General features: G+C 36.8%; 1 protein-coding gene and 1 non-coding gene across 11 annotated transcripts in view; both read right to left on the bottom strand.

The window, feature by feature from the left end:
* Positions 1 to 12368, bottom strand: part of LOC131427464 (protein winged eye) — a 758071-nt gene that overhangs the window by 354977 nt on the left and 390726 nt on the right. The window lies entirely within an intron of this gene.
* On the bottom strand, positions 6498 to 6570 carry Trnar-acg (transfer RNA arginine (anticodon ACG)). Its single transcript has one exon. It is a non-coding gene; the product is annotated as a tRNA-Arg (tRNA).

The raw sequence follows: 12368 nt of genomic DNA, 5'->3' as shown, positions 1-12368 counted from the left end.
AAAATAAATTCAAAAATTTTGCATTATAAAAAGCATCATTCGAACAACATTTTGTAATTTTTCGTGGAAAAATATTGAGAAATAAGTCGGTGAAGAGGTATTTCTGAGCACGCTTCCTAAAAATCATGTTTCGCGGTGTTCACTGTATCTCAGCGCAGACTAATCAGAAGTGAACAAATGAACGCGGCATAGTTAGAGTAGAAGTTTTTCTCGACCCCAACGTTTCTGTTTGATTTTTTTAAATTTTTTTTAAATTTTTGGTGGTTGTTCAAAGTGAAAACTACGAATTTTCACGAAAAAATCCACCATTTTGCAGCCGTAAAACCTACCCAAAGTAACAAACAACGAAAAGGAAATCGTTGGGGTCTGGGTTTTTATATGTAGGAAGTGTGTGCAAAATTTGAAAATTGGTGCAGTAGTTTTTGAATGACGACGGACACGGACTTTCAAAACCTGCTTTCGAGAAAAACGCGCTTAAAAATTTTTGTCTATAAAATCAATGGAAACAATTAATTACTCCTGGGAGCCCGTAGGGTCTAACATTTTCAAAAAAATATGTTTTTCTTTTATAATTTATTATAATGAAATATTTCAAGAAAGTTTTGTAAAGTTTTGAAGTCAACCGAAGCTAACTGCCTCTCAACCCTCACAGGAGGGAAATGGAAGCTCCCCTCCCCCTAGAAAAAGGGTGAAAACGAGATCCAATACAAAAAAATTTTTAGCTGAAAACTCAGCTCAATCGGCCACGTAAAGCTTGTACGCAAGTAGGCCTGAATAAAAATATCTTTTATAAAAAAAGTCAATCGAAGTAGATATCTTGGGCCTATGCGTCGAGCTCTTGCTTCTTTATAGAATGAGATAGCCATAGATAAAAGTCCATAACTTCCATAGTTTCGTTCCAATAGGCTTGAAAATCTCACAGAAAATTCTTGAAATGTTTTACTATAAAAAAATATGAAGAAAATAATGAATGATTTTTCAAAAGTGTTAGACCCTACCTGCCCTTCAAGCACTGATGAACCGAAGACGAAACGCACAGAAATCTAAACGAAATATGTACTTGTTGTTCAAACCAAAAACCCCCTAAATGTTGTCATCATTAAATTGTCAGTTCATGTAGTAAGAAGATATGTGTGCTATTCTAGACAGCTCGGAATATGCATTAGAAAACTAAATTCATAATTCTTTTAATCTTGTGAAAAAGGCATATGAAATAAAGAAACCTTCAAACAATAACTAAGCGGAAAACTTTTAATGACAGCACTCGTCATGAGAATAAGCGATGAGAAACGCGTGTGAATTGAGCTCTTCACAACCTGTAGCGTTGGAAAACGAGAATTAACACGGAAGAAGATTTTTTTTCAGGCAGGACTATTCTTAAAAGTTCGAATGATTAGATGAGAAAACATTATCTAGAAAAATTAAGAAAAATATAAGCACTGTTGAACCAAATGATAGTTTAGTGAAAAAGAAATCTGGTAACTGAAAGTAGGAAAAAGGAAACTTTTGTAATTGTTGCCTCTTACGACATGGAAGCAGGAACCCAGTGGATCTTTGCTTGGTATCATTATTTTACCGCCGGATTCCACATGTTCTAGGCTTGTCCTGCCCGGAGAAAGATAAAAGGTACTGTCAATCTCCTCTTGGACCCCATCCCCTTATCTCAACAAACAAAGACTGTATTCGGAGAACGTGATACGTGATAAAACGCGAAATTAGAAGAATGAATTGCAATATCAGAATCGATGTGTGGTATTATTAGTATTACCTCCTCAATTTGCAAACAGTGAGAGTCAAATTTAGAAGATGTTTCTCGATTTTCGCATCGTCACTCTAAAACGACCTTAAAAACTCTAATTACCCTGTTGTTCCGGAGTTGTTAAAAAAACATCGTTTTGGCATTTCTTTTGTAAAATTAGGTCTTCCTGTTTAAACAGGCTTCGCAGCCGATTCTTAAGCGAACAGGATCATTGTTTGGCTAGTGCTACGATCCTACTGACACTTAGAATCTTTCCAGGTCGAGGTTCAAATTGATCATTTGTTGTCTGTAGCGATTAGCGTCAACAGTTTCATAAGGTTTTAGAAGCCGATAACACACCACACCTTTCTTAACACATGGATCAATAAGTCCCGAGACTAACAATGGAAACAACATTTTTTTTTTGCAAAATTTTTTTTATTCATCAACACAATCACCTTTTAGGGTGATACAATGGTTCCAACGTTTTTCCAATTTTTCAATACCATGTTTATAAAAAAAATTATTTTTCGCTTCAAAATAAGCTTCAGTTTCAGCGATGACCTCCTCATTTGAGCCAAATCTTTTTTCTTGGAGCATTTTTTTAAGATCAGCAAAGAGGGGGCTAAATCTGGCGAGTATGGGGGGTGGGGAAGCAGATTAAATCCCAATTCGTTCAATTTCACCATTGTTTTCATCGACTTGTGGCAGGGTGCATTGTCTCGATGAAAAAGGATTTTTTTCTCTGCATGTGCGGCCGTTTTTTTTGCGATTTCCTCCTTCAAACGCACCAGTAAGTCAATATAATAATCACTGTTGATCAATTAACCTTTTTCGAGGTAGTCAATGAAAATCACGCCATGCGTATCCCAAAAAACTGACGCCATGACTTTGCCAGCTGACTGCTGCGTTTTCGGATGCTTCGGACGGCTTTCGCCAGCTGTGCGCCACTCAGATGACTGCCGCTTCGACTCTGGGAGTGTAGTGATGTATCCATGTTTCGTCCATGGTCACGTAACGACGCAAGAAATCTTTTTTGTAGTAAAGCGATAAACTGCTTTCTGAATCATCGACTCGTTGCTGTTTTTGTTCCATCGAAAGCAATCGCGGCACCCGCTTGGAAAAAACCTTTTTCATGCTCAATTTTTCATGAAGGATAGTAAATACACTTCCATATGATATCTGTGTCATCTCAGCAATCTCACGGAGTTTCACTTTACGATCTTTCATTATAATTTTTGTCACTTCACTCACATTTTCCGGTGTAACGGCTTCTACAGGTCTACCCGAGCGTTCCGCGTCATTTGTGTCGGTACGACCACGTTTAAACCCGGCGAACCACCGACAAATCGTTGCTTTTGATGGACAAGAGTCCGGATAACATTTTTCAATCCAATGTTTCGCTTGCACGGTATTTTTACCCATTAAAAAACAATGTTTTATCAAAACACGAAACTCGGTTTTTTCCATTTTTTAAACAAACTACAAAACGACTTTACTCCAACCTCGATAACTCAGCTGTTTCTGGTCGGATCGACTTAAAATTTTGACCCGTTTCAAGCAAATGTTAGTACTCTAGAAAGACGTGGTTACTGGTTTACTACGAGCGCCATCTTTGCTTTAGTCTCGGGACTTATTGGTCCATGTGTTATCCCACCAAACTCAGAGCATAGCCTTCTTGCGGAATTGATCTGGTGTACCAATTGCGTTGATGCTATTCCAAATTATCCATGATTTTTTTTTCGGTTGAGCATTCTTAAAATATATCCATTTTTCGATGCAAAACTGATTCTTTTTCGTGTCTTTGAAGCAAAATTTCATTAGTGTTCCGGTTTTCCATCTGTCTTTCATTCAATTCATGTGGCAACCATTTTCCACACTTTTGAACGTTACCTATACCTTTTAGACGACCAGAAATTGTTTGTTGTGCAACATTTAATATTTTTGCATTCGCTTCTGACTGAAACTATTATTTTCATTTAATATTTGTTGCAATTCGGCGTCAACAATTTTTTTTATTTTCTTCCACGATATTCATTGCTCACATCAAAATCATATTCTCTGAACCGTTCAATCCATCTTTTGCATATTGCTTGTCATATAGCATTATCACCATATTCCTCACCGAACATTCCACGCGACTCTGAACATTTTTAACACGATGAAATATTATGATGTTGTTTGATGTATATTGAATATATTTGGCAGATATCATACTAGCCAAAAAATCCATTCCTTATCCACCTAATGGAGTAATAATGCGTTGCTTTTATCATTTGAATAGTTCCATTAAAACATTTATAGAATTCTATATTGTGCCATTAGTATGGTGAACTTATTAAATAACCTAATAGTAACTTTCAACGGACCTAGACTTCGGCTAAGCCATCTCTGAGTGAATTGTGCGGTAAAACAACGCATTTTGTCGGTTACGTCACTTATACCATTATATCTCCGGAACCAAAAGTGAGAGCCATTTGACCTTCGAACTCGACCAATGGCCTAATAGTAGGATTCAAACGAGCATTAGCTTGTTGAAATCGGTTCAGCCACCTTCGAGAAAACTGAACGGTAAAAAAATCTTCGAAATATGCACACACATATACACACAAAGACATCCGATCTCGTCGAGCTTAATCGAATGGTATATCACAATATGGGTCTCAATAGTCAGTTTTTCTTGCAATTCTATTACTTTTCTATGAGAGACAGCCAAAGATAAATAATAAAGGCTCGTTCAAACCAAATTTCATTATCGTCACAATATCTCAACGCTGATGTCATACCGGTATATCTGGGTAGTTAATTGTATAGTTCTCGGCGAACTGGGGGTGTCAAGCTGATTTTAATTGACCACCGAATCTTCATCGATCATTTATCGTTGCAGCAAACACCGATTCGTACATTTCAAGTAATATTATCATTGGTAAAGGAACGAAGAACGAAGCCTACTATGACCGTTCTCCGACAAAATCTAAATTAATAACAACTGAACACTGAAAAAATGACGATCTGTGAGCCAACCATCTCTCAGTACTCTCGGGATTGCAATAATAACGCCTTTTCAATGTTGTTATAAATTTATATTTTTTGTTATAAATGTTTTTTGTACCACACTTGGCGAGTAGATATTAATAATTTGCTGTTGTGAAATTTTTAACATGCTAGATGGTGGCTTCCGGTTTATTGATATTCTTCCAAATCGCTGTATAATTCCAATTTTCGGGGTGTGTTTTACGAGTAAGTTTTTTGAGATTATTGTCATATTTAGTTCTAACTTCAATGTGGAAATCATAGATTATGACAAGCGAATGATTAGTTTTTTTTTTAAATTTGAATTAATTTGTGAATAAATTTGAAGATTTCATTTTTCATGTCATCGTAAATGGTCGTGTGCCCCACCCTATAATTTTTTGCTCTCGCTTTTTAAATTTTGTGGTAGAAAGTAGAAAGAGTTGAAAAAATTCACACAATCATTCATTTATTACGAACGGTTATTGAATTTCGGAAGTGTGAAAAAAGCATGTCCTTTTCGTTCCTATTCACGCCCTCCAGTTATAAATCTGACATTACCCACCCACTTTTTCTATTAGTTTATGTAGTACTAAAGATCGTTTACAAAAATGTTGAGTCTTGATTCTTGATTGGAACAATATTTGTTAGTCCATGAACCTACAAGGTACAAGAATTGGAATTGCTTTAAGCCTATTTCTCAAGATTTTTATCAATAACAGGTGATCAAACCATAGAACCTTTTATTGGAATCAATGTTTGTGTCAGTCATACCGAAGAACATCAAGTGACGTTTATTTTTCTTCGCGTTTCATCTAGCACTTCACTGTTAGTGCTCCATGAAAGCTCAACATGAACGGCTAGGCAGACGTAAAGTACTACTCTACTTGAGAGTCACGTTCAGGACTTCAGAATAGACATTTGAACAAAAAGAATCAAAACGATTATGTGCCTTTAACTAGTGCCAAACAGCTACTTGCAACCAAGCCCCTGAATAATAAATAACATAACCATTGCCTAACTCGACGATTGGAGTCGAATGGTATGTGGTAACCGGTCCTTAGATTTTCTAGTTGAACTTCACTTGAGATTAGTCTGTTCTAATAAGAAATACCAGAAGAAACAAAAATAAAACTCGGTCGGTCTCATTTAGGTTCGATTACTCGATTGAATAGATACATTTTACCCCATCGAGTTGCTGTTGCTGCACGTGAATATCGCCGCACCGCATTATCTTTTCCCAGTCAGAAACTGACTGCAAAATAAGCGAGTAGTACAAAAAGAGTACAGCAGAAGAAGAAAAAAAGCTGACAGAATCAACAACAAAAAGCAAGAGTCGACATGCCGACGGACCTTTTCTATACACACTACTTCGGGTTCGATCCGAATCAGTGTTTCGCTATTATTTCTGTTTGCTTATTTTTTCTTGTTCAGCCGTTCGCTAGTTGCTTCTCGACACGGGCCTTTGTTGTGGGAAATTATGTACGTTAGGTACGTTTCTATTTTGGTATTCTAAAAACCAAACCAAATGGAAGAATTGATAGGCGACTCTAGTTAAAAACAGTTGTTTGTGCCTTTTGAAGGCAGCAACCTCTAGTACGGATTAATGTGTTTTTTTTCATTCGGCTTCGTGCCATGGAATGATGTGAGAAAGGGATGCAATTTTTGTCAGATCCATTAAATTGTTGATTAAAAACAAATCACGTTGGGTTCGGAGCTGAAAAAAATTGGTACAAAAAAAAGTTAGCGATCCTGCCAGGAGTCGAACCTGGAATCTTCTGATCCGTAGTCAGACGCGTTATCCATTGCGCCACAGGACCAGATTAAAATACACAGTGATCTTTTGACACAAACTAATGTGCCGGCGATAAGACGTTTACTCGTAGAGTTGCGCAGTGGTTATAATTCTTTGAAAGTGATATTTTCGTATCCGACAGTAAAAAAAGATCGTGATCTTTCTGTTGCCTGCCTATACATTAAGTCCCGCCCGAAAATTTTGACGCCGGTTCCACCGAAATCGAGGAATACCTGGCAACCACCAGTCTTCGTTCCATCATGGTTGAGTTACTCATATATGCTGATACAGAAAACCCTTTATAATTGAGAGCCCTTTTGTTCCACTCGGATTTCGTTTACACCAATCAGTTGAAAGAACCATTCATCAAATCCTCTGGCAGTTGCCTCTGCTGTTGCTACCTTTTTTTGTTTTGCAATAATCATCCGAACAGGCAACTGCAAACGAGTCTGAAGATTACTCACTTTAATGTAAGTTCGCCATTTTTTCCCCGCCACAAACTCCATTCAAAATCATCGTACGTACTTACCCGTACGTATCGTCAAGGTAAATGAGTTTTTCCTTTTCAAATGATTTTACTTTTTTCTTGTTCATGTGAATAGCACTTTGGACGCACGAACACAACAAGCCTGCCAGCTTCAGCCTGGAAAAGTTTGAACATAAATTTCGTTTATTCCAGGAGGGGCACTGAGAGACCGACTACTACGGGGCTGTGCGGGTCTTGCTGTTGTGGCGCCGTGTGATTGGTCGAAATTTTGAAGGACGAAGAAAAATTTACAAAGAATAAGTGTATGACTCAAGTTTATCACTACAGGGTTATTGCCTAGACTGGTCGGATGTTTATCGGTCTGCGTACGATAATTGAAATATTGCGTTCACTCGGAATTATCTTTTAAATAAATCTTTTAAATCTATGATAATTTAAAGATAATGTTCTAAGTAAATCATAAAAACTGAATAAATTGGATAACAACTCAACCTTAAAACCAACAGCAATAAATATATAGGGGAAACAATCGATCCGTATCCTTCCAGCTGCCCACAAGTTAATCTTGCAATAAAAATTGGTTCTCGTTTCGTAACCAGTTTTCATCGAAAGGTTACCGAAGAGACTGGGATAGGTCCATTACCCTACGCTTGGGGCATGCTGCCGGAGGTGTGCGGTCGGTAGGAGCAGCAGCAGCATCGAACGCACCATTTATGAACAACAAAAAAACGACCAAACCTGTAGTACAGAAAGGAAAAAGGCGGCAACATTCATCATTTTATGCCCCATTTCGGCCAGCCCCCTGCTGGGAGTTACTTCCCGAATGGGTTGCCTTTTTCGAAACCGGTTTTCTGCACTGCACTCAGTTTCGCATACATTCTCCGCTCGCACACGTACGTGAAGGTCAACATTAAAGGCGGACTTTAATGTGTGGGGAAAGGCGAAAATTAAAATAAAGCGGCAAAGTTACGAAACATATATGTGCCGGGATATTTTTACATTTCGACCAACGTAAAGTTTGATGAAAAACGAATAAATTACAGGATGTTGTTTATTTGTTGCGACATTTCGTTTTTGTGGTAAACCGAAATATTTTTTAATTCTTTTCCGACGGGATCGAATGATTTTTTAATACTTCAGCTTTGGGCGGTGACGCGACCTCAAATAGTCGACAATTTCGATTCCAGATTGATATATCTAAAAATTATGTTAGTTCGTTGGATTGTTAGAACAATTCTTCGTGGGGAATTTTCCATCAAAAATCATAATTTATAATTTCAAAATTTACTCTTCAGCCATTATTATAATGTCCATCGGTTCTGAAGTATAAACAGACAGGCAGGATGAAAAAAAAGGAATTTTCTAGTTGAACATCTGCAAAACTCCTATAGTTTTTAAAGAATAATACAGGAATAATTATATTCAAAAATTTATATATTACCATGAATATCGCAAATGAAATCAAGTGAAATATTTCAAAACCCAAACGTTTGAGTCCACTTTAAGTTTATCGTAGTGGCATAGCAGTTCAATATAAACTGTTATACCTACACTGTCGAATCTAAGATGAAGCGTGGAGTAAGTAGACATAATTGTTCAAATCCATTTGCAAATAGACTGAATGATTTATCAAACGGTTATTTGCTCATCACATCCACCGCGAGTTCTGAAAAAAATTTACTTAGTAACAGTTGTATTCTCCGATCTCAGTTTGAAATCTCTTGCCTGATCATAAATTTGTATGGCAGCACTTTAATTCGTTACTAGCATAATTTATCAGTTAATTCTATGTTGAATTCCCTCAGCATGATTTTATTACGAATTGAATTGCGAATTTGAAAATATCGTAAACCTAGCTCTCAAAATGAAGAAAGAAGGAAATTTCTTTATACGAAAAACTGATTTTTAAAATGAAATTTCAAGCAATTGAAAATGGTATCGATTGTCCCCCATACCCTGATATTGAATTTTACCCGGATCAAAATTCCGGTTCGAGAGAAACGGGGTAAAATGTGCATGAGACCGCGTAACCGGTTTTCTTCAACTCCTTAGCCTGCTGTTGAGCTTCATCTTGATTCGACTTCCGGTTCCAAAGTAACGGGGTAAAATGCGAAAAAATTAAAAAAATGTGCACTCGAGTTTTTCAAACACCACTCATCCAATTTTCGCATGCTTAAGTTCAAATAAAAGGTCTTACAATCCCATAGAACCCTACCGAATTTTATTCGGATACCTTTTCCGATTTCGGAGTTACAGGCTGATAACGGCTGAACCTATTTTCACAAACTTAGATTCGAATGAAAGGTATTATCTTTTCATAAGTAATTGAAGAATATTGTCAGGATACGACTTCCGGTTCCGGTATTATAGAGTTAGGTGTTTATGAAATGGCAATCCGTCATTTAGAGCGATAATGCAAATTCTTCTACATTTAGCTCAAAATTGTTTCAATTTGTAGGTTGTGTTAGTTGTTGCTAAAACGAACCAGTTTCAGCTATGCCGGTTTCCAGTTCCCGGTTCTAGAAATCCCAGAAATAGTAGTATAACATTACATAACATATTCTTCATTTTTCAAAGACGGCTGAGTAGATTTTCACAAATTTAGACTCAAGCGAAAGGTTTTATGGTCTCATAGAACGCTATTGACTTTTGATCAGATGCGACTTCCGATTCCGGAACTACTGAGTGAAGTGTGTTTAAACTTTATGCCGTTATTTAGAGCGAAAATGCGAAGAAAAAACGAAAGATTCCTTCAAACTTGGCTTATAGCTTCTATAACCTTTTATAAATTGGAAAGGTTATGCCAGTGTATGCTCCAACGAACTTTTTTTGTTCTCATTCAAGATGGAAATAAAGATTGTTTTAAGAATCCCTTAGTGATATTGATGAAAACAAAGGTTATATGAGAGAGACATCGTTACACCACTATTTGCAACTCACTTATTTTTCACCTTTTTTTCTGAGCGTCATTTTCGTATTTTTAGATTCAGCACAAGTTTTGCATAAGTATTCTTCATGACCAAAAAGGACAATTTACCTACTCAGCTTGCCATTTTGACTCTAGCGTTACTTTTGAAAAGAGCCTTGGCGAAAATTCCTTGATAATTTCCAGAAAACTATATCTCATAAACGGATCAATCTATTTGGCGTGTTTAGCAATGTTTTAGCACTGGTACTATATGGAGAAAGTATTTACTGTCCAAAAATGTGTTTTTATTTTGTTCTAGTAAATAATTTCATTATTTGACATGCTGTTATTGACAACTGATGAAGTTTATTGCACTATAGTTCAACTGCAGCGGGTCATTTCGCCGAATGCCATTTCGTCGAAAGTCGTTTCGCCGAATAGGTCATTTCGCCAAAAGTCGTTTCGCTGGAAGGGTCATTTCGCCGAAAGGGACTTTTTGCCGAAAGGGTAATCTCGAATATATCATATATCGCCAGCTGAGTTGGCCGCCGACCTGTAACCGCCTCGTTTGCATACAAACCTGTAACCGCCTTGTTTGCCCGGTCTACTCAAAGCTAGGTTTCTTTGCTTTAGTTAGGTCCGAACGAGCGGTAGCGAGGTCGGGCAGCACACGAATCAAATCGATGTGGCGAAGCCGCATTAGTTATTTTTTTCACTTAGTAAACGGAAAATACCACATACATTCTTTTGATAGATACACTGATGCAATTGCTTTGATGCTTAGTGGCTAATAGTCAACAAGTTTCCTTGGGTTCTGATGTTCATGAATCAATCTTTATTCAAGAGTACAAGAATCAATCTTTATTCAAGAAGTACAATTGTAGGTCAACAAAACGGGCGTTAACTTATTATCATTCATTTGTGTTTATGTTAAATCAATTCCAATTATACTATTAGGACAATTGCAGGAATCGGCGAAATTACCCTTTCAGCGAAATGATCCTTTCGGCGAAACGGCTTTCGGCGAAATGACATTCGGCGAAATGACTGTGTGTGTGTGTGTGTGTGTGTGTGTGTGTGTGTGTGTGTGTGTGTGTGTGTGTGTGTGTGTGTGTGTGTGTGTGTGTGTGTGTGTGTGTGTGTGTGTGTGTGTGTGTGTGTGTGTGTGTGTGTGTGTGTGTGTGTGTGTGTGTGTGTGTGTGTGTGTGTGTGTGTGTGTGTGTGTGTGTGTGTGTGTGTGTGTGTGTGTGTGTGTGTGTTGGTGTGTGTTGGTGTGTGTGTGTGTGTGTGTGTGTGTGTGTGTGTGTGTGTGTGTGTGTGTGTGTGTGTGTGTGTGTGTGTGTGTGTGTGTTGGTGTGTTGGTGTGTTGGTGTGTTGGTGTGTCCGACAAATTGCACATAATTCTATATACGCTCACTATTCTCGGAGATGGCTCAACCGATACCAACAAATTTAAGCCTATTGATCCATTCCATTATTGATCAAGTCAATCAAATTTCATTATTGATCAAGTTGATGAAGATCAACTTATTTAAACGATTATCGTTGTACGGAAGTATAAAGAAATCTCACGGAAGTATAAAGAAATCTTCACGTCATCCCGGTTAGGTCGTCAAATGGTGAGATAACTAAGTCCTCACAAGTTTTTAACTCATGCCTCCCCGAGCGTCTATGATGACATTTGGTCAATAGAACGGCGTCGACTGGGTGCTATCGCCTTCTGCGTTAGTAGCAGAATGAGAGGGTGCGAAATGGCTTGTAGTTTGAAGCTCATCCTAAAGTGCAATATTTATGGTAGTATATTGCCACATGTGGTTCTGTTGTTTGTTGCATTATTTGTTATATATTGAATTGAATTATATTACATTGTATTATAAATTGTTGTTATTATTAATAATAATATTATTATTATTATTATTTCGATTATTATTATTATTATTATTATTATTATTATTATTATTACTATTATAATATTTATTATTATGATTAACAAAGAAATATTATATTTCCTGCAGTACTGCGACGAAAGAAGAGCATAACTTACACTGCGACATCAACTGTTATACATTGTAAGATAGCATATTATTTCATATAGTATCTTCTGTTATGTTATATTATGTTGTACTGCATTGCATTATATCGTGTTATGTTGTATTATATTATATTACAAGTATATGTATTGTGTTATATTGTATTATGTAATAGTATATTGTTAGAATATATTGTGTAATGTTGTATTATAATGTGCTTTATTATATTGTATTATACTGTGTTATATAAGGTTATATTTTATTACAATACATTATATTATATTATGTTATATCACAGAGAACAGATATACAACAGACATTCATACGTGCAAAGTCGTGTGCAACGGTGATTTTGAACAGATTTTCACTTGTACGCTTTACACAGCTTTTTAAAAAAG

Source organism: Malaya genurostris, chromosome 2, assembly GCF_030247185.1.
Source record: "Malaya genurostris strain Urasoe2022 chromosome 2, Malgen_1.1, whole genome shotgun sequence".
Taxonomy (NCBI): Eukaryota; Metazoa; Arthropoda; class Insecta; order Diptera; family Culicidae; genus Malaya; species Malaya genurostris.
Note: the sequence above shows the minus strand (reverse complement) of the source record. Positions and strands in the feature narration are given on the sequence as shown.